This window comes from Thermobia domestica, chromosome 4 (assembly GCF_964235325.1).
Source record: "Thermobia domestica chromosome 4, izTheDome1.hap1.1, whole genome shotgun sequence".
In the NCBI taxonomy this organism is placed as follows: Eukaryota; Metazoa; Arthropoda; class Insecta; order Zygentoma; family Lepismatidae; genus Thermobia; species Thermobia domestica.
In genome coordinates, this window is record NC_137457.1 from 329,595,129 (window position 1) to 329,618,048 (window position 22,920).

Consider the following 22,920-nt stretch of genomic DNA (forward strand, 5'->3'; position numbering starts at 1 on the left):
GACAAATAAATAAATAAATAAATAAATATGAGTTTTCAAATTTGTAAGGTCATTACACTCTGTATATTGTGTAATGATTTGCGAATCTTTAAGCTCTGATAAATGCTCAAATGCTCTTAGTAGTGTTCGTACAATCACTTTGTCAGTTAATAAACATATATTGTTATATATATATTGTTATATATGAATCAGATAACATTAAAACTATGTTTGAGATGAAAAACTTGGGCAAACTAATGTTGCCCATTTCCGTGAACCTGGTCCCACCCACACCAGCACTAATTTTAAAACATATGCTAAAAATTAGTGTCCAATTAGTGCTGATGACCTGTAATGTTAAAACAATTTGTACTGTTACACAAGCGTCAAGAAAGAAAATAATTCTGAGTGGGGCTAGCGTGAATCTAGCTTCTATTTGGTCTTCTGATAACATCACTAATTTTCTTTCTATGCGGTATCATCAGCACAAATCTAACACTAATTTTGTATATAGGTTTCAACTCAATCGGTTGAGTGGGGGAAGCTAGCATGAACCAAGATTTTTTTTCTTTTGTTTACATCTGTGTAAAAGCACAAATTTTTAAACATTATAGGTCGTCAGCCTATATATTCCTAGGATTTTTAATTGACTACAGAATACTGCTGCACGCTATCTGTTACCGTTTTTATTTTATAGAGATGAGCTTTGAGCCCGAAAGTGGTTGACTTCTGCTTTGTCCAATTTGAATAGAGGGTTAAGAGACTATTGTTCCTATTCTTAGAACGCTAAATCGATTTTTTTTTAAAAAAAAACTGCTTCTCGTTATTTCGTATAATTTTTGCTTTTATGTACAGCGTGGTCCGGAAGTGGGCTTACCTCTAATTAGGGTTTTCTGACGGTTTTAGGTTTTACATTTATTCGGTAACATTGCTTGGCATTGTCTGGCAACATTGCTATCCATGTTCATTTGTTTTTTGCTGTTTTCTGCTTGGTTACAGTTATTTGCCTGAATCAGACGTTTCCTGGCCGCTGGATTAGAAGAGGTTGTGCATCTTCACCAGCTCCCTTTGCCTGGCCTGCAAGAAGTCCCGATCTGGCGATACCAAACAATGCTCTCTGGGGTTTCATAAAGCAAAAAGTAAGAAACACTCGATATCACACAATGCAGGAATTATGAGCAGCTGTGGAACACAGCTTCACCCTCGTGACTCCGGAGGATCTCCGCAAAATATCTGCGAGAACTTGGCGCATAATTAAGCTGTGTTACGACATGGATGGTGATCATACCGATGTTTATGACCCTTAAGACTCTTAAGACTTCAAGGTAACTGTGTACAGACATTCTACCATAACTAACACTATACTGTTGAAACTAAAGACGGGGGTACGCCTACTTCTGGACTACCCTGTAGATCAATATTGAAACGGGAATATGTTGTGCATTTCCGTTCCTTCAGTTTTAGATTGCAATTGAGGATGAAGATAAATTACTCTTGAGACTCTTAATGGATTGTTGGAAACTTTTCGCTATCTATTACCGTTTATTTTCTCTCTGATGAACAACCAAAAACGGAAAACGGTTGATTTTTTTTTTATCGATTCAGATAGATGGATCATTTTAATTAGCGAACTCGATTCCCAGCTTCCGAAATCTTTCCGTTTAAGAGCCTGTCTCACTAAAACTAATACAAAATTTACCATTTTTCTTTTGCTTGATTTTTCATCAGTGAAAGGAGATAATGAAATGCAACTAACCACAATCATAGATAACGCTACTCTACAACATAAAATATATACCTGAAGAATGTTCAGTGTTGCAATCCATAGAAATTACAGTGTTGCCAGAAAAACAATTTCCCTAAAATCTAAGTTAAGACAGCGAGTAGAGGAATGAACTCAACTGCATTTGATTACGTATCATGTTGTTTTGGTTTCTTGTGAACTACTTTTTAATTAACATTATTATTTAGTTTTAATAACTATATGTTAAAACTATTTTGTTTATTACAAATTAAATACAACTATTATTTAAAAAGTAGTTCACAGGAAACCAAAACAATATGATACGTAACCAAATGCAGTTGAGTTTGTTCCTCTACTCGCTGTCTTAATTTAGATTTTAGGGAAGTTGTCTTTCTGGCAACACTGAACATTCTTCAAGTACATATTTTATCTTGTAGAATAGCGTTATCTATGATTGTGGTAACTTGCATTTCATTATCTCCTTTCACTGATGAATAAACAAGCAAAAGAAAAATGGTAAATTTTGTATTAGTTTTAGTAAGGCAGGCTCTTAATGCCCTCCGTTAGGCTAAGGGAGACGGATGATTAAGGCAAGTGAATGATAATGGAAGAATTAGTGGAATACGACTGGGAGCAAAACCAGAGTACCCTGAGAAACCCCATGGACACGATGTTGTCCTCTACAAACTTACTTCGACCGGAATTGAACCAAGGACTTTACGCACCAGAAGTAAGCGTTAAATTAAAGTATACCTGGGAGAAATGTTTGTAGAAGTGTGTGCTACAAAATATAATGCTTGTCAGACAAATAAACACACTGCTGAACAAGACTGCACTTATTTAATATAAAAACACATTTACACGTGACGTTTCGATCTTCTAGCCAAGATCCTCATCAGACGTACACTGAGTGATACAAAAAACTATTCAAGTATATATACAGAATTCATCTTCCTATCTGCTCTCTCATTGACCCGTTCAAACAGCCAATCACAAGTGTGGAAATCTATCTGAACTGACCAATGGGAAAACATAAAATTCTACCATTCAGATAGTTTTCCCATTGGTCAGTTCAGATAGATTTCCACGCTTCTGATTGGCTGCTTGAACGGGCCAATGCGAGAGCAGAAAGGGAGATGAATTGTGTATATATATTTGAGACACAGATTCTCTTATGCTACCCAAACAGAAGAGGAACTAGACGAGATCTGGATAAAACCATTATGCTGGGCAGGACCCATATTTTCCCTTCCAAAACAGCAAAATACCTTGGAATTTCCTTTGACAGACAACTCAATCTATACGGGCACATAAAGAACACAAAACGAAGGGCCAAAATAGCTGCCCTAAAAACACGAGACAAGCTAAAAACTGCACCCTTGACCACAAAAAACAAAATGCACATATATAAGACCATCATCCGCTCTATTCTTCTGTATGGGCACCAAGTATACAGCAGGAGAAACATAGAAGACCTGGCCAAGACTGAAAGATACTGGTTACGAATCACACTAAATCTTTTCCAATCACCTAAAGAAGAACTATATCGGCAAGCGGGGATAAATCCACTATCTCAGGAAATTTCAAGACTAAACTACAGATATGCTGGCAAAATCAGAAACTCCCCCATTTTCACAGAAAACTATACACAAAACTATCTCCAGAACAGAGACAGTAATAGCTTAATTTCCTGCCTACTTCACGCGGGTAGATAGGTAGCACTAACACAAACACACAAACACTAAGAAGAACACAACATCTAACACATATCCCTACACAAAGAAGAATTCTAAAGCAACTCCCCACACTTCAGAACAAATACACACCTTGTTTCCCACACAGAAGAACTAAACACCACACTCACAAACAAGCAACATAACAACACACACACACACACAGTTTATGCCTTTTTTATATCAAAGTAGGAGGAAAGGAGAGATAAAAATAAAAAAGAAAAATAAAATAAAATAAAATAAAATAAAAAAAATAAAATAAAATAAAAATAAAAATAAATAAAAAAAGATTATATATATATACATATATAGAGTGACCCAGACGAAACACAATGCACTACCACGAGGAATCACTTACAGCCTAAACGACTGACACACAAGACGTATTACACGAACACTCAGGACAAACCTTACACAAGGATAGAGTAGCAACTATGCTAAAAAATCCTCCCTTCCTTTTGAAGGGGAACCTTCGGTTCAATGATGATGATGATGATTTGTATCACTCAGTGTACGTCTGATGAGGATCTTGGCTAGAAGATCAAAACGTCATGTGTAAATGTGTTTTTATATTAAATAAGTGCAGTCTTGTTCAGCAGCGTGTTTATTTGTCTGATTTTATTTGCAAGACGTATGACTATGATAATGCTTGTGTGATAATTTTCTTCTTCGGTAGTAGTCATACCTCTATAGAAGTCTCTTGATTCGTATACTGACTGTATTATAAGTAACGCAATAAGAATGTCCGATATTGCTATTAAATACTGAAATTGTAGACAGAACTAACGGATCATCACGGTTTCTGGATTTCTAGGGAGAAAGTCTGCAATACATGTACTGCGAACGCTGGTTTATGATCGAAATTTTCTTGTAACTTCTAGATCTGTTGAAGGAATTAATTGAAGATTTAATTTTCAAATTGCAGAAGATATTTTGTGTGCTAATGTATGCGCTGAGAATTATTTTTGTCCGTTATGAAGATTGAACAGAAGAAGAATGTCTGTGTCTGTAAAAGGGAAGTTTCGATTTCATAATAATACATATATTTTTGTCGGAATAAAAAAAGAAAGGTAACGGTCACTTTTCGATAGTGTATTATGGAGGTGTCCGCTGTTGAAAACTGTCTGTTAAGACAGTTTAACGCCTCATTCAGCAGCAAGGCTATATGAGACGTGGACCTACAGCTTAACGTGAATTCGAACCATATAAACTTCCGCTGGGAATCGAACTCGAGTTTCCCACGCTATACATAACTAAGTGTTTCTGAACAAGTACCTTTTTCACAAGATGAGGTTGTTAGCCATATGCCAAACCCTCATGACAAGTTGGGGATTAACTCTTATCATCTTTCTGTGTCAGTGGCGGATCCAGCGGGAAGGGGATCCAGAAGAGGAAACTTTCTTATTTTAGTAATAAATAAAACCCATCCCAGAGTTTGCAGCTCTTAAAAGTAGCCCTAAGTAGCAGTATTATAACCCACCGCCCCCTCCCCAGAAGTCCGTCCTGGACCCGCCCCTGGTCTGTGTCTTCTTATTCAATATATTTGTCCGTAACTTCTATATCTAGAGGCCTTCTCGATCAGCATCCTGACGACGCGCCATGCCATGATAACAGAAATTCATGTTGTTGTGTATGTTATTAATACAACTAATAATTGTAAAACAACTGTAAGAATTAGTGTCTATTGAAAACTATCATATGCGTCCTTGGGAAACGTGCATTGTCAATGTGGCCTTCAGTACAAAAAACGTTCCCTTTCCTTGTACTAGACATACAGGCTAGTCCTACATAATATAGATGCAAGGAAACCAACGTATAAGAACTTGATCAACAGTAGTTCCTTTGAATCCAAAATCTGTAATTTTAAGAAAAATGACCAATTCTTTTAATATATAATTTGAGACGTCCATTTTAGTCAGGACAGTAGCATAAATTTTAAATATTGGCATATATTATTTGCATTTTTTTTTTTAACGATTTCTCCATTTTGACACTACAAAATATTTTGTAATAATATGTAGAACCAAATATTTTGTAGCATCAAAATGGAGAAATCGGCATGACTGAGGCGAATATTATTCGGACCCAAGAAGAACGGGAGTGAGAATGGCAGAAAGTTCATCACGAGGAACTGCATAATTTGCACCGTTTACCCAACATTGTTAGGGTCATCAAGTCTAGGAGTCTCAGGGGGCAGGTTTTGTAGCCAGAATGGAAGAAAATAGAAACGCTTTCAAAGTTTTAACTGGAAATACAATCGGAAAAGGTCCATTAGGAAGACCTAGGCTCAGATGGGAGGATAATATTAAAATGGATTTTGCAGAAATAGGAATACAAAGTAGAAGCTGGATTCAGTTGGCCAAGGACAGAAGTCAGTGGGAAGCTTTTGTGAATGCGGCATTGAACCTTCGGGTTCCATAGGCCATAGAAATGAAATCTTTCAGTTGTACGTTTCACAGTTATGCCGGCTAAGCAAAAGGAAACGGTGGTGATGAGAAATGGATGAAATGGTGGAATGGAGAAAGTGGGAACAAACGGGAGAACCCCGAGAAAACCCACGTACACGGCGTTTGTCCACTACAGAGTTCACTTGGCGTGAGCGGGGATCGAACCACGGACCCCACGCATTAGAGGTGAACGCTCCACCACTGAGCCACCACGACTCTCCATAGGCGCCATAGACTTAGTTACATAATTATACGTATGACAAAGAATAATTGCCAAACCGGTAGTATTTTCATTTTTCTATTATTTGAATAGGTAATATATAGTGTAAATTCATTGTATAAAATGTGTTTATATTTCCATGATAAAGTGCTGTATTTTTGCCATTAGGCTGTTCCTGGTACAGAAATAAACGTTATTATTCAAAGAATGTACTACTTGATACGTATAAATTATTTCTTAGACCAAATATAGAATTTGTCCGATAATTTGGAACGGCGTTTCTAAAACTTTGACAAAGATAGAATCTGTGCAAAAATGTTTTACTGTATTCGACTGCTACGGTTTTAAAATGAAAATCAGCCACTATTCACCTAGCTGTGAATTTTAGAATAATTATTGAGGTTTGAAGATTCTTAAGAATATTAGAAAAGATTTTTTTTTGATAAAGTATGCATGCAAAAAATACTAGATAATGTTTATATCAGTGAATATTGTTTACAATACATAGGTTTTAAAGTAACAAATCATATTGTAACAAATACCATGATTTTAGTTCCTCTGAATTGGGTATGTGAAATTAAAAAAAAAAAAGATAGATTCTTTAAGTGCATAAATTTTAGACTTACTGTATTAAGCAAGTAAACATTTTATGAGATCTGATTGATAGTTTTTAAGCAATGACATAAAAAAAACTTCAAGCTAAAATGTAATTTTAGGACTGTTCTTAGCTTTTGGTTGTTTTAGATAAAGAGCTTGACCATTTTTACAGCGTTGACAAGGAATTATTTCTGCTTAATTGACTTTTATCTTCATTTTGTTTTATGTTAGTGCTCCTCTTTTTACTGTTTTCGTATTTATTATTATTATTATTATTATTATTATTATTATTATTATTATTATTATTATTCCATCGTAATGTAGTGCTCTGGTACTACACAATGTGCTGTATTTTTGCCAAAAGCTGTTCACGGCAATTAAAGATTTCACAGCTACACATGCAATAAATAAATAAATAAATAAATAAATAAATAAATAAAAGTCTTGTGCACTGAACCCCAGGATATGAATTGGATGTACACCGTATTTTGTTACACATAATCCAAATTTCGAAACCTCAGGGCGATTAACCGTGCATATTTTATTTTATGGGCAAAAATGCATGTGCTGTCTTACGTACCAAAATTCGCTGAAGTTTTTCGCTCATAAAAAGAAATTGACTCGATCAATCGTCCTGGGATTTCGAAATTTGGATTCTGTGTAACAAAATATATCGTCTCCTTACCTGGGGTCCACTGCACAGAACTTTGTTTTATTTTTTTCTATGGCTGTGTTACGTGTATTCTTCCTGTGCAATATCGCTAAAAATTTTCGCCCATAAAAAAAATTGACACAGTCGATTGCCTTGGGGTTTCAAAAATTTGGATTATGCGTTACAAAATATATTGAATCCATTCCCTGGGGCCCGGTGCACAGAACGTTTATTTTTTGTGTGTATGTGTGTGGCTGTGTTATTACTATTCTGAAGATGATAGTAGTAATAATAATTGTCATATTATAAAATCATATAGACTTAAGGAGGCAGACTACTAAATATTTTTCAAAAGCTAACAATTTTACTTTTGCCTGTTTTTCGTTAAGTGAAAAGAGGTAATGAAAGGTAACTTACCACAACAATAGATAATGTTATTCTACACCCGAAAATACGAATCGGAAGAATAATCAGTGTTGTCATCCGTAGAAATGACAGTGTGGCCAAAATAAATAATTTACAAAGTTTTTACAAAATAAATACAAATAACATATACAAATACAAATAATATATACAAAAATAAATACAAATAAATAAGTTTTTACAAAATAAATACAAATAATATTTTAAAAGTAGTTAACAAGGAACACAGATACGTATTATGATACGTCATCAATTACCGTTAAGTTTATTTTTCTAGTCTCTGGCTTAACCAAAATTTTTGGGTAATTCAAATTTTGGCCACACTGTCATTTCTATGGATGGCAACACTGATTATTCTTCTGATTCATATTTTCAGGTGTAGAATAACATTATTTATTATTGTGGTAAGTTACCTTTCATTATCTCTTTTCACTTACGAAAAACAGGCAAAATAAAAATTGTTACCTTTTGAAAAATATTTAGTAGTCTGCCCCCTTTAATAATGCCTTTTCTGCTATATATAATTTTGGCTTGTAAATTCATTATACACTGCTTATTCACTTTCTCCAGGTCAGACAATGAATTCTTACACATCGAAATATGCTATTGCATGCAAGAAGATGAGTTTCCGCAGCCGAGATAGTTCACCTTAGTTTTTGCGGTGCTATACTTGATTGCAGTATAAAATTACCCTTATTCGACTCGCATTGAATTTTTGTAAAGGTGTAGCAAGTGCATTCCCACGAACGATCTTCGCCCCTTGTTGAACTGTTTCACATGAGTCGTTTTTACTAACGCGTCGCGATGCCTTGTTTGATATAACGGAAGGTCTTCAAACGTTTTGTTGGTTGTATGTGTGGAAATGCAATCTCTGTCTGATTGGGAAGACCTTTCCATTTCTCCCACAGCAACCGCTCGTGCAAGCCATTCGTCCAGTGCGCAACCAGGCGTCCCGATCGCAAATCCACAAAAATCTGGAAATAAACGGTACATTACCCGCTACGAACTGCATCTTCTCGGTGCTTCTGTCCCACGTGTTGTGGGCTGGAGTCATGAATAGTTTCAACTGTTTTCGAGTCATCGTCATGAAGGGATTCAAGTGTAATGATTGCAGACGAAGGAAACAAGAAATGATTAACAAAACAACAATTCTTTCATCATTGGTAAAACGCTCATCTCAGGTACGAAGGGTCCCTGGTTAGATCCCGGCCAAGTACGTTTGTGGCGGACAACATATTTTCCATTGGTTTCCTCAGAATCTTCCCGTTTCCTCCCACAACCTCATTCCACCAATTTTTTCATAATTATATCACTTTCATTAAGATCCGTTTCTCTTAGCCTAAAAGGGTCACGATGGCTCGGGTAGAGCGCTTACCTCTGCTGTATGGGAACCCTGGTTCGATCCACGACCAAGTACGTTTGCGGTGGACAGCATCGTGTCCGTGGGTTTTTTCGGGATTCTCCCATTTCCTTCCACATTGTCATTCCACCGATTCTTCCATGGTCATTCATTTGCCTTAATCATTTGTCTCCCTTAGCCTAACGGACATAATCATGGGACGTTAAACTAAAAAAGATTTCATTTCCGGTTTTCGATATCAAAAATCGATAACCGAAATTTAATCGATATATCGAAATAACGAAAATTGAAATTGAAAAAATAACTAAGTATCTAAGTAGTGGTATAAAATAAATATCGAAATATCGAACATCGAAGTATCAGAGGTGGCCAGCCTTTTTAGATTTGAGGGTTACTTTTCATTTCAGAAATCACTGGCGATCTGCTTATCTCTTCATTAACGTACTAGAGGAAATCATAAAACAATAACAATAATAAATGCAGACAGTATGATAGAGATCAACGAGGGCTACCTGTCACGACTCCCGGTTCACTAGTGCGGGCACGGTAGCTCAGTGATAGAGCGCTTATCTCTGGTGCGTGATGTCCTTGGTTCGATCCCCGATAAAGTAAATTTATGTTGGACATTGTGGCCATGGATTTTCTCGAGCTACTCCCGTTTTCTAAGTGAACTAACATATAACATTCCCGGCTTGAATCTCATCTATCTTAAAAATATGATCGAGATTGGTCGTTTGGTTTAATAGTTGCTTCCTCTTATCCTCTCCGCTAAGTTTTACCGTCAAAGTGAAATGACGAAAACACTCCCAGGCCCAAACCCCATCTATGTTGAAAATTTGATCGAGATCGGTCGAGTGGTTCAAGAGATTAGGAATCACAAAAATAGTCACTTTCAATTTTATAATATAGATTTATTGTTGTAGTATAATGTTATATCGCTCAATCCTCGATGTGCCGTATACCTAAGGAGGCTAAAAGTTACATTGATAAATAATTATTCAATGTATAAGCATCCGCCCATGAAATCACACTTGCGGTCACATGCACTAAGTTTTTGTCAATGTCATGAAAATGTTATTTCAATATTAATTTTATGAGCACACATTAAAAATTTGCAACGGATGCTTGAGTCTTGGAGCCAAGGCCATACCCATGTAGTCGACACGTAGGTGTACGGCATTACCAATGTTCAATACTACATTTCTCTTTAGTTTTGGAAGAACACCACTAACATGTTTTGAAATGGAATAACTATTTAGTTTAACGTTCCACGATTATGCACCAAGGCTAAGGGAGACGGTGATGATGAGAAGTGGCTGAATGGTGAAATGAAGAAAATAGGAGGAAACGGAAAAACGCCGAGAAAATGCACACACACAGTGTTTGTCCACTAAAAAACCTTACATGGCGCAAAATGGCACCTGTGTGGCTTGAAAACGAGCAATATCTACAGAAAACGCGAACAACCAATCAGAAAACGACATACTGCAGCTATATGCTACAGAGGCAGATCGATTCACATGGAGTGCATAAACTTCTGGGAACCATTTACTCCACAAGCATTTTTACTGAAGCCAAAAAATCCATCTCCTTCTTTTTTACATTCTATAAAAAGAATTCAAGTAGTGGATACTTGTGCAAGACTCTTGCGCAAGTCTTGGTCTTGGTCTTGGTCTTGCATGCAAGACTTTTGCAAAAACTGCAAGACCAATACTCTTGCGCTCATCACTAATGAAAAATACGGTTTCCTCATGTCGTCTCTTAAATATTTGGACAAGTCTCGTCTCGATTCTCAAAGGTAGGTATGATATAACATTTAAACCATATATACTATTAGAATATATTGTGTAATGACTTCCCATCTTTAAACAGTGATAAATGCTCTTCAGTGTGTCGATTTATAGCTTTTTTTTGTACTACAAATCATGTAATATTAAAACAGTGTTTCAGATCTAAGACTTGAGTGAACTAGTATTGCCCATGTGACAAAAAAAAAAAAATCGTCTCGTCTCAAAAATGAGATGAGAATTCCCACGTTTCTCGTCTCGTCTCGAATTAAGAAAATGTAATTCTCGTTTAAAATCTGGTCTTGTTTTCGAGACATCTCATAGGCAACAATGCCAATTGACGAGTTTGCCATCCCTGTCTTATATCGTTATTTTGATATCTGAAAATATTGACGTATCGGTCAATAACGGTGTTGTCAGATCTGAAAATTAAAAAGAAGCAAGGATGTGCTCCAAAAGTAGCGGATTTGAACTATTTGTAACCAAAAAAAAAAAAAAAACATAAAAATGTCAGATCTCACTCAGACGTCAGATATCTGGGTTGGCAATGGACAGGCGGCGATCGAAGTTTCTTACCGTTGGCTGTGGTGTGTTAGGGCAAACTTCATACTACGTCAGCTGCAGTGGAATTGCATTGTACAATGAACTGGGAAGGCGGTAACAGTATAAAATAGGTGACTGTTGTGATTTTCAAGAGGACATGTTCACTTAAGTCTGTGTTGTGGGCTCTGAAATACACTCTGCAACGTTTAGAGTATGTTTGTTCACTCTTATTCCTCACTTCTTTAATTTAGTTGTTAAATTCTGTATTTGGGAGCCGTGAATTTTCTAAGATTTATTGTTACTCCACTTACACACATTATATTAATGTGGAGAACACAGTAACACAATTATATTTGCGATGTTCATGTTTACATAGCTCCGCTTAAGCAGGCACGTAGCCAAGGGGGAGTCCGGGGGTCCGGACCCTCCCCCCTTTCGAGACCAGATGAAAAAATTAAAGAAGGATGAAACAAAATGAAACGAGAAAAAGAAGGATCAACGTTAAAAATTTAAAAAAAAAACTACAGGAAGCTTTTGGTTACTCTTTCTTATGAGGAAATTTGTATTACTTGCAATTTATGGTGGCGAGGTGAGCGAGATATCCGGGAAAAGTCAGGGAATTTGAAATTTCTAGAAAAGTTACAGAATTCTCAGAATTTCTGTTACTAGTCAGGGAGGTTTCAAGCTTCCGAAACCGTAGTGCCGTTGTGTAACAGCGTAGACATTTTTATCATAATTTTTCGTCATCGCATCCTTGCAGTATCAAACATGTTATTTCAAAAACAATTTTCTACTGCTCCTTTAACCTGTCATTTTGAACCGACAGTAGTTGACGGAATAATAAAAACAAAAATTTATGTGGAAAAGGAGTTCTATTAGCATTTGATTCAACAGAAAAAGGAACGCAGATAAATTAAAATATTTTGCAAGGCATTATTGAGTACATACTTTTTATAATAGTGAATAAGTCCTTTTTATAATATTTGAGGTCATAATGAAAGGAAAATTGTTATATTTGAATAAACAGAGGAAAGAGGTAAATATTGTAAAATCTTCAATACGTTTTTTTATTATTATTTTACTCGAGATTTCTTCATAGTTTGTTATTAAAATACTTACCAACATATCCTCATTTTACTGTCCTAACAAACCAATATATGTTGATAGTAAAGTATTTCAGATTGACCAAACTCCTGGGCCTTCAGAATTTCATGTCACGCCCCTTCTTCCTCCCCCCCCCGTTACGAAATCCTGTATAAACGAACCAATATATTTTCCAGTAAAATAGTTTAGAATGATCGAGCCCTTGGTGTGATGAACACAGTATTTCGTGTCACGGATCCCTCCTCTCCTTCACGAAATCCTGGCTACGTGCCTGACTTAACTATTAATTGTAAGGCATTAATTGACACAGCAACACGGTCTGTGATACTGCAACAGCGCAAACTTAATAAAAGTCTAGTGTTATCAGATCTGGAACTTAAATAGTACTAAAAGAAGAATTGAACTAGTATTGAACATGTATTGAATTTGTATTGAACTAGTATTGAATTTTACTAAAACTTTTGTTCATTGCTAATAGAATACTCAACAAACGAAACTGTTGTTCATTGCTAATAGAATACTCAACAAGCGAAACTTTTGTTCATTGCTAATAGAATACTCAACAAGCGAAACTTTTGTTCATTGCTAATAGAATACTCAACAAGCGAAACTTTTGTTCATTGCTAATAAAATACTCAACAAACGAAACTTTTGTTCATTGCTAATAGAATACTCAACAAACGAAACTTTTGTTCATTGGTAATAAAATACTCAACAAACGAAACTTTTGTTCATTGCTAATAGAATACTCAACAAACGAAACTTTTGTTCATTGCTAATAGAATACTCAACAAACGAAACTTTTGTTCATTGCTAATAGAATACTCAACAAGCGAAACTTTTGTTCATTGCTAATAAAATACTCAACAAACGAAACTTTTGTTCATTGCTAATAGAATACTCAACAAACGAAACTTTTGTTCATTGCTAATAGAATACTCAACAAACGAAACTGTTGTTCATTGCTAATAGAATACTCAACAAGCGAAACTTTTGTTCATTGCTAATAGAATATTCAACAAGCGAAACTTTTGTTCATTGCTAATAAAATACTCAACAAACGAAACTTTTGTTCATTGCTAATAGAATACTCAACAAACGAAACTTTTCTTCATTGCTAATAGAATACTCAACAAACGAAACTTTTATTGTATTAAATAAAACTAATAATTCGTGATTTCATACATCTGTAACCAGTTGAAAATGCTCCAAGAGCATTGCCAGAACGAACATAAAAAGAATTAATTTTTGTTATTAACTTCTACAGGCTTTATACTAATTGTTGTATGTACCTTATTATTATACTCATTTAACAATTCCTGTAACATATCTATCTATTTATAACTTCCTTCAGTACTAATTTTTTCCAAATGTTTTGTTTAAGAGTTTTGTTAAAATGTTCTGCGATATGTTGTTTTATGAAGACACAAGCTCAAAATGGATAATTAAAAATTAGCAAAATATCATCTCTCCGTGACTTACGGTTCCCAAGATATGGCTCCTTAAACCTCCCGAAATCGGAACTTTTTTGGTCAGTATCTGGGTAACGGTCGCTACTTGGCCAGTGGCCACCGATTACTCTTTGGTACCAAAATGTTCACCATCCTTTTAGGTATTGATCAACATCAATGTTATCTCTGTATGACTTACAGTTGTCGAGAAATGGTTCCTTAAATCTCTGGAAATCGGCCATTTTTTGGCCAGTATCTCGGGAACGGTAAGAGTGACGCAAAAAAAAAAATCCATCACTTTCTCAGATAGTCTTTGATGCTCCATCGAATGGACGGCTCAAAATTGAATAAAAAATCGTAAATAACAGACAGACACACACAGAAAGACAGAAAATTCAGTAACGAACTTTTAAAGTTTGTTGAAAATAAAAGCAGGAGCGCATTCTTAAGAGTTAAAGCCTGCAGATAATCACAAGTGACCCAAAAATAGTGTGTCGCCCAATTTGAAATAAAAGCAGGAGCGCATTCTTAAGAGTTAAAGCCTGCAGATAATCACAAGTGTCCCAAAAATAGTGTGTCGCCCAATTTGAAATAAAAGCAGGAGCGCATTCTTAAGAGTTAAAGCCTGCAGATAATCACAAGTGTCCCAAAAATAGTGTGTCGCCCAATTTGAAATAAAAGCAGGAGCGCATTCTTAAGAGTTAAAGCCTGCAGATAATCACAAGTGTCCCAAAAATAGTGTGTCGCCCAATTTGAAATTTTGGTAGTCGGAACAGTTTAAAAATCATCCAATCCGCTACTCATAGGCCAATCTGACAACACTGGTCAACATATAGGAATATCTTATAACCCACGCCCACTTGATTATACAGGGTGTTTCAAAACAACACCGGCAAAGTTTGGGAGGTGATTCCTGACACCAAGATAAGACAAACTATAAACCAGCCATACAATGCAGAAATCCGTCATTTCGGTGTTGTAGGCTGCCGAAAAATTGAATTTTATATGTCCATAGGTCCTAGTGTTGCCACGAGACGCGATGGAACCCTTTTAGACGAGACGAGACAGACTACTTGTCCCGTCTCGAAAACGAGACGAGACACGAGACGAGACGGGACGTCTCCTAAAATGTCTCGCCTCGTCTCGTGTCTCGAAAATGAAAACGCTGGCGGGAATGGCCAAGATTGAAATTGCCAGTGGTCATATAGATTGCAAAAGGAAAATCCCCTTTGTGAGAAAACATGTTGAAAAGCCTTCATAGAAAGGTGTCCTCTGTTTATTGAATGAAACAATCGTGATACATGAGCTTCCAGGAATATCATCCTTAATGTCTTGTCCCCAATTCCCCTTGCTGTAAACTGAGGAATTCTCATTTTTTTCATTTCTGGCTGGAATGATGACAAACAAAATCAAAGACAGGGAAGCTTTTTACAAGGTCAAGAAACCGAACTACCACCACCATCTATTCAATTTGAAAACTGGTTAAGGTCTACACTCATTACAGGCTGTAGGTGAAAGTTCTGGCTGAGATGGCGGAAGAGAACAGAACAGACTACACTTGTTTTTTTCTCTGGTGGCGGTATTCTTTTTGCTATATGAACCGAAAACGGCAATTGAAGAATGTCATCTTGCAACTAAAATTTTGTCTTCTCTCTCTCTCTCTCTCTCTCTCTCTCTCTCACACACACACACACACACACACACACACACGCATACACATAAAACACACTGTTACCATTTTACCAATCGCTCGCTTATTATACAGCAGTCATGTTGTAAAATTCACCTCTTCGTTTGGAAGGTGGGCGAAGGACAAAGAAAGCAAAGATATCGACGAACCCTTCAAATTGTTTGCTTTCAGGAAATTTATGATACTAACTATAACACTTTAGGTGAAAAGCTTTTACAGGGGGACCTTCGTTTTGTTACGCGGAAATGTTTGATCTGACCAGAGTGTGAAGTTGCTCTCTGCTTCCATGTTGAGAGGAGGGGAATACTTCCCTTTCCTAGTGAATAATATTTATTAGGACCTGAATTATCTTCAGAAATGGTTTCTTACAGAGTGTAAAGAACATTTGGTATAATATTCCTGGAACTCTGTTGAAAGCAGAAAATATCACGAGAATGATCAAAATTCGAACATTGAAGAACATAATTAACAGAAAAGAAAGAGGATACCCAAACCATATTTTTAAACCTGCTATAAAATGTATATCCTATTTTTTTACTAATTCCTTACTCCCATGAAAGTATCCTGGGAAGGATATTCTCTCCATTTTTTTCAGACTGAAATCCTTTTATCCCGTACGATTTCGCCCCCTGACACAATACGAAAAAACAAATACTGTTAAAATCCATACACATGACCCTTCCGGTACTCAACCCGGGGCCTTCAAGCTGATGGTCTATCGCCGCAGACCGCTCGGCTTGGTATGAAGATGTACGTTGTATGATTGCGAATAGATCACGACAATATAAGAAACTTTAATCCAAAATGGCCACCCAAAAATCAACTTTCTTTTTAGACCACTAGCTAATCTGGGTGTACTGTCATGAGTTTGTTACACAAACGGGGCAACCACCACATAGTAGCACACACACCGCGATTATGGGAACAGATTTGAACCATGGAGGTGAAGACTGGCCCCAAGCATTCTTTCGTCCGATGTGTCGTTCAGCTCCCATTACTATGGCACTTCAAGTAGAGTTTACTGTGCAGTAACATAAAATTTCAATCAAATACTTTCCATTACTCAATAAAATTATTTGGTTCCGAGCTTTTTTTTAAAAAATAATTGCAACAAATCTAAACATGCTAAAAATGAAAAGTAGTTTTTGGATTGGTATGGGTTAACACTGTGAAACCTAAAGGCTGGAATATATGAAATCAAAGTGAACACACATATCTATCTCTCTATTTATCTATATATCTTTCCATCGCTCTCTCTCTCTCTCTCTCTCTCTCTCTCTCTCTATATATATATATATATATATATATATATATATATATATATATATATATATATACAGACACTATAAAGCAAGTGGGCTGATAGTATACGATAGTGTCGGGGATTGGTGACACCTTTACATCGAACTTTGCTTGTCGTGTAAACATTATTTGACATTAGTGTCTTCATCTTCGACGTACCTATGAGCAGTTTACTGTATATTCGTGTATTGAAACTGGTGAAACAAATTTCAATGTTTCAGAATGTAAAAAAAAAAAAGAAGCCAGGGTCGAGAAGCCTCAGACAACTAACAGCAGAGATATATTATCTTGTAAACTATTTGTCCTTGCCTTGTGAGCTTATTTGAATTTATTTTTAAGACCTTTAGGCAACTTTGGCCGAATGGATGATGATGGGAAAATTAGTGGAATGAAGAAAGTGGTGGGATACTAGAAAACTTCGAGAAAACACACATTCGAAAAATGAAATGAAATGAAATGAAACGAAATCATTGAGTTTTACGTCCCACGGTTATGCCGGTTAGGCTAAAGGAGACAGTGATGATGAGTAATGAATGAAATGGCGGAATGAAGAAAGTGGGAGGAAACGGGAGAACCCCGAGAAACCCCACGCCCACGGTGTTTTTCCACCACAAAGTTCACTTGGCAGGGGGCTGGGATAGAACCCGAGACCCCAAGCACCAGAGGTGAACGCTCTACCACTGAGCCACCGCGGTCCCCACACACATTCGATGTTTGTCCACCACAAAGCTCACATGGCACTAACCGAGATCGAACCGACTACCACATACACCAGAGGTGAAGGCTTCACGGTGTAGTTACCGTGACATTTCTTGTCTTGTGTGTTCTGGGTAATACTTGTAACTTAGTTGTATCTTGATTAGGATGGTGCAGCCTGCTACATTTTACTTTCGTTCCCATGGTATGCTGCTATATTTTTTTACGAGACAAGACGAGACAAAACGAGACAAACGAGACGAGACGAGACGAGACGGAACAGAACCTCTCGAGACGGGACGAGCACATTTTTTCGAGACGAGACATGCTTTGCACGAGACGAGACGAGACAGCCTGAAGTCTCGTCTCGTCTCGTCTCGTGGCAACACTAATAGGTCCACTATGGGACCTACCGTAGTCGAATCAAGACTTTACTGAGGAACTAATAAAACTTATGTGCTTTATCCAAAAATACATGTTTCAGAATCCTGCGGTACTCATACAACAATTTTTATGGAGGGAGTTTGGCTACGGGCATATAATTTGAAGTACTCACCAGCTACCTCTATAAAAATTCTGAGACAAGATACAGAAGTACAACAAGATTCTGAAACATGGGTATTTGGATAGAGCACATACCAGTTTCTAAGTGAAGTCTTGACCTGTCTATGGTAGGTCCCATAGTATTGGAGCTATGGACCTCCAAAATTCATTTTTTCATGTTTTCGGCAGCCATATAACTTCGAAATGACGGATTTCTGCTCCTAAGTTGGTCTATACTTTTTGTCTTATCTTGGTGTCAGGAATCACCTCCCAAACGTTGTCGGTGCTGTTTTGAAACACCCTGTATATGTGCTATCCGAGTGTTCATTTGCTGAGATTAGAGAAAAAGTAGCAATCCACCTGGTCAGTCAGGGGATTTGAACCCAAATCAACTGATAAAAATGCCCAGCTTCGTCCGCCATTACTATAAATGTATAACGCAAGTCCACTAAACACTTCGATGTGTATCAGCCGAATAAAATAATAAAAGATTACAACACGCTCTTTGTTTTCTGATGAGCGTGAAAATGTTTTCGGGAGATAAATTATAACAGGAAGAAGCGCACAACTGAATCTTAGCGTGTTCGGCTTTTAAAGTTGTTTAATAACCTTCGAACAATGACCGAACCAAGTGTTAACAACTTTTAAACATGTCACTCTTGTGTGTGTGTCTACCAACATAATGTAAATTTCGTGAGGTACGTATTTTCTTATTTATTTTTTTTTTCATTTTCTTCTTACGCTGCTTTTAATTAGTTTTGTATATAAACAGTAGAAAATTATCTAAAATCTTTCTTTACTTTCTTTCGGGATTATTAACAATGATATACTTAGTACGCTGTCTTGTTTTCCTTCCCGAAGAAGTTTTTTTTTTCTGACCCTCTGAGGTGATCTTAGGGTTCAGTATTCGTTAATTACATTACTGTAGTTGATGTGAATGTTTTAATTGCCTTTCTGCATCACAGTGTTGATAACGTACTGATACAGTGACGTTTCACACACACGTTTCTCAGTTTCTTATCAGATAGTACACTTAAAAATATTTTGTCCTAAATATTTCTCTGTATATATATTGAAGGGTTGTTCGGAAAGTAATGGTCCCTTTTTTCTTTCTTCGTGAAATGTATGATGTTTTCAATCTGAATTATATTAAAATACCGAGCAAAATTTCATATTTTAGTTCATTTTTAAGAAGCTTGGCTTATGGAAACTCCTGTGTATGTTTACCAACTATTTCCGTCCTGAATACAAAACCATGTCTGTTCGTTCGTCCGGAGCAGTGATGACAACCTGACATGCTATAAAATCCCATTTAGCATCTGAATTTCTCACGACGTATTATTATTATTATTATTATTATTATTATTATTATTATTATTATTATTATTATTATTATTATTATTATTATTATTATTATTAACACATATAATTGAAACATATATGACATGTTACTTTTTTTTCAATTTCAGAATGAATTACGTTGAAATTTCGATTTTCCTATCCTAATCCTAACTATACCCTGTATATATACAACTAAATGAACTGACTGACAAAATAAAGGGGCACTTTCGATTGACATGGAAAGTAAAAATTTGACATGACTATAGCTTTTCGGGACTAACCAACAGAAAAATTGCCAAAATTGATTTTTTAGGGGTCTAAAGGGGCGGGTGAGGTGAGGTGAGGTGATTTTAGTTTAGCGTCCCTTTTCAGCAGCGAGGCTATATGAGACGTGGACCTACTGATTAACGTGGAATCCGAACCACATGAGCTCCCGCCGGGAATCGAACCCGGGTCTCCCACGCCAAAGGCGCGTACGCTAACCGCTTAGCCACGAGGGAGCTCGTCTAAAGGGGCGATGAAGAAATTCCCCATGCTATTTAAACGGATTTTTTAAATCTATAACTCATATTTTAGGTACTTGAAATTGGAATAAGAACTTGAAATTCGGTGTGCTTGTACGTTTTCGTTATCATTACCTAAGTAAATCACCAACAATAAAAAATTCCAATTTAGAGTGGTTTAATGGGCATTTGAAATATTTTCTCCATGTTGTGTATATGTGGGACATCTAGAAAATACATCCCAAAATTATTGGTCACTTCCTGTAGGGCTACAATGATTAAATTTGACATGATTGTAGGTTTTCGGGACTAACCCATAGGAAAATTTTCAGAAGTTAATATTTTTAGATTGTAAGGGGTTTAAAGGAGGAGGAAAAGTTTCCATGTTATTTAAATGAGCATTTTCTTGGAATACAAAATCTTATCTTTTAGATAGTTGAAATAGGAAAAGAAACTTGAAATTCCGTATAATTGTGGGTTTAAGGGGTACGAGGCCTTAGACCGAACAAATGCGGGGGTCTGGGGGCGGAGCCTCAGCTAGTCGAAGGCTAATCTACGTTTATAAAATAGTTCGTGAATAACTATTTTCCTCAATCGAGAACAAGTATATTTTGTTATGTTGTCGGAAATGCAGTGACTTCATCACACTTTATAACCATCTCCTTATACTGAGCGGAATGATATTACAAAATCTTTGTTGTGAATAAATTTCTCGCGGAACGTTTGGAAATTAATTGTTTCTAGTTTGATGTCTTTACTTTCTTTCTTTCTTTCTTTCTTTCTTTCTTTCATTCATTGTTATGCTTTCTTCTTTCTTTAAATACCAGAACACAAATTTTGTTTCGCCGTACCATGGTTCATGCTTTAGAATCACATATCATTAAGAGGCCCCATTCCGGCGAAATTAAAATACCGCTAATTTTACAGTAATTATGTGATATCTTCAAATAGATAAAAGATCATCGAAAAGTGGAACAAGAGCTCGCTAGATAATATTATTTTGCATGAGATACCGTTATCACGACTCACTTATCTACTTTCAATTTCCAGCCATTTTGAAAATCGGCATTTATTTTCGCGTTTGTAAATACGGCTGAAAACGGAAAGCTACTAGATGACTTGTGATAACGGTACCTCACGCAAAATAATATTGTCTAGGGCGCTCTTGTTCCACATTTCAATTATCTTTTATCTATTGGAAGATATCACATAATTACTGTAAAATTAGCGGTATTTTAATTTCGCCGGGATGAAGCCTCTAAAGTCACTACTCACTAGAATGGAGTTTGCTGATAACAAAGAAAAGATTTCAGTGTAAAAGTTAATAAAACTGAAACGCTTATTGTTGACTCATCATGTTTATTTCTCGTTCGTATAGAATTTTGGTGGCTTCGATTATACATATAGTGAAAAATCCCATATATGTTGTCAGTTTCGATGAAAATTCCCTTTATCCCATTCCGAATAATTTGTAAAAAAATACCACGAAATGGGATTTTCCCCATACGATGGTATCACGGAGAACAAAATATCTCAAAATCTGTAGAATACTTCAATCATTTCTCAGCTTCTTAAATATAGTTTTATTAAGAAAGTGTACAAATGTATTTTGTTACCAAGTTTATCGGGGGGGGGGGGGTCGAACCTGGTGAACCCCCACGTGGTACGCCCCTGTGTCTTACTATAACTTACAATTTTTGCTCTCAACAGTCAGACACAATCATTCTATGAGACTTCCAATATTTGCAACTGTATAGTTTGGACGTCTAATAATAACCCACTGTGCTTCGAGTGCAGCATGAGAAATGCTGGAAAAGTTTATAAAATTGATATCTACGATTTCTAATGCAATTATGCCATAATATTTCCCGTTGCATTCAGATACTTTTCAATACTAACGGTCTTTACCACATCTTTTCTATCTCAGAAAGGAAAACAACCATTTCAGATCCTGCAAAATTAAGAAACTCTACGGTTTCGTCAATTTGACATCTTTCTCCGTTTTGCTTCTTTCATGATTATGATGATGCTGATGATGATGTAATAGTTGGTATGTTCCGTGAGTAAGCGCAGAGGAGCTGAAAGATGGTGATGGGGGAGTTCTTTTTCTCAGCTGACGGTGACTGCAATGGTTCGGCTGTACAAGGCTAATGAGCCGTTACACCTGGTCGATGGTCCGGAACACACAGATTCAGTTGATTTTTTCCGGGGGTAAATAAGGAAATATCTCTCGCTCTCTCTCGCTTGTTGTTGTTTATGGACACGAAGCCTTACGTTCCATCGTCTACAAACATAAACAAGAAAGCGAGAAAAAGATACAGACCTCCGTAAGAATGAAAAACGAGTTTTTCATCAGCGTTACTACCCTTCATGATTAATCCTAAAATCACATCTTAATTTTGATGTTGTAGTTGTTGTTGTGCTTGAGTTTAACGTCCCGTTCAGCAGCGAGGCTATATGAGACGTGGAACTACTGATTAACGTGGACCTACTGATTAACGTGGAATCCGAACCACATGAGCTCCCCCCGGGAATCGAACCCTGGTCTCCTACGCCAAAGGCGCGTACGCTAACCGATTAGCCAAGGAGGAGCTCGCATCTTAATTTGGAATATACTCTGATGGATAGGAAAGAGGATCACGCACTATAAGTTTCCGTTTCGTCCTGGTATGTTGGCTCAAATGGTAGAGCGCTTACCTCTGCTGTGTGAGGATTGTGGTTCGATCCCCGGCCAAAAATAAAATGAAACCGAGTTTTACGTCCCAGGTTATGCTGGCTAGGCTAAAGGAGACGGTAATGATGAGA

General features: G+C 36.6%; 1 protein-coding gene across 3 annotated transcripts in view; it reads left to right on the forward strand.

The window, feature by feature from the left end:
• The window catches only part of LOC145684458 (autophagy-related protein 16-1-like), a 483,875-nt gene that overhangs the window by 78,992 nt on the left and 381,963 nt on the right, over positions 1-22,920 (forward strand). The gene's annotated exons all lie outside the window — the stretch shown is intronic.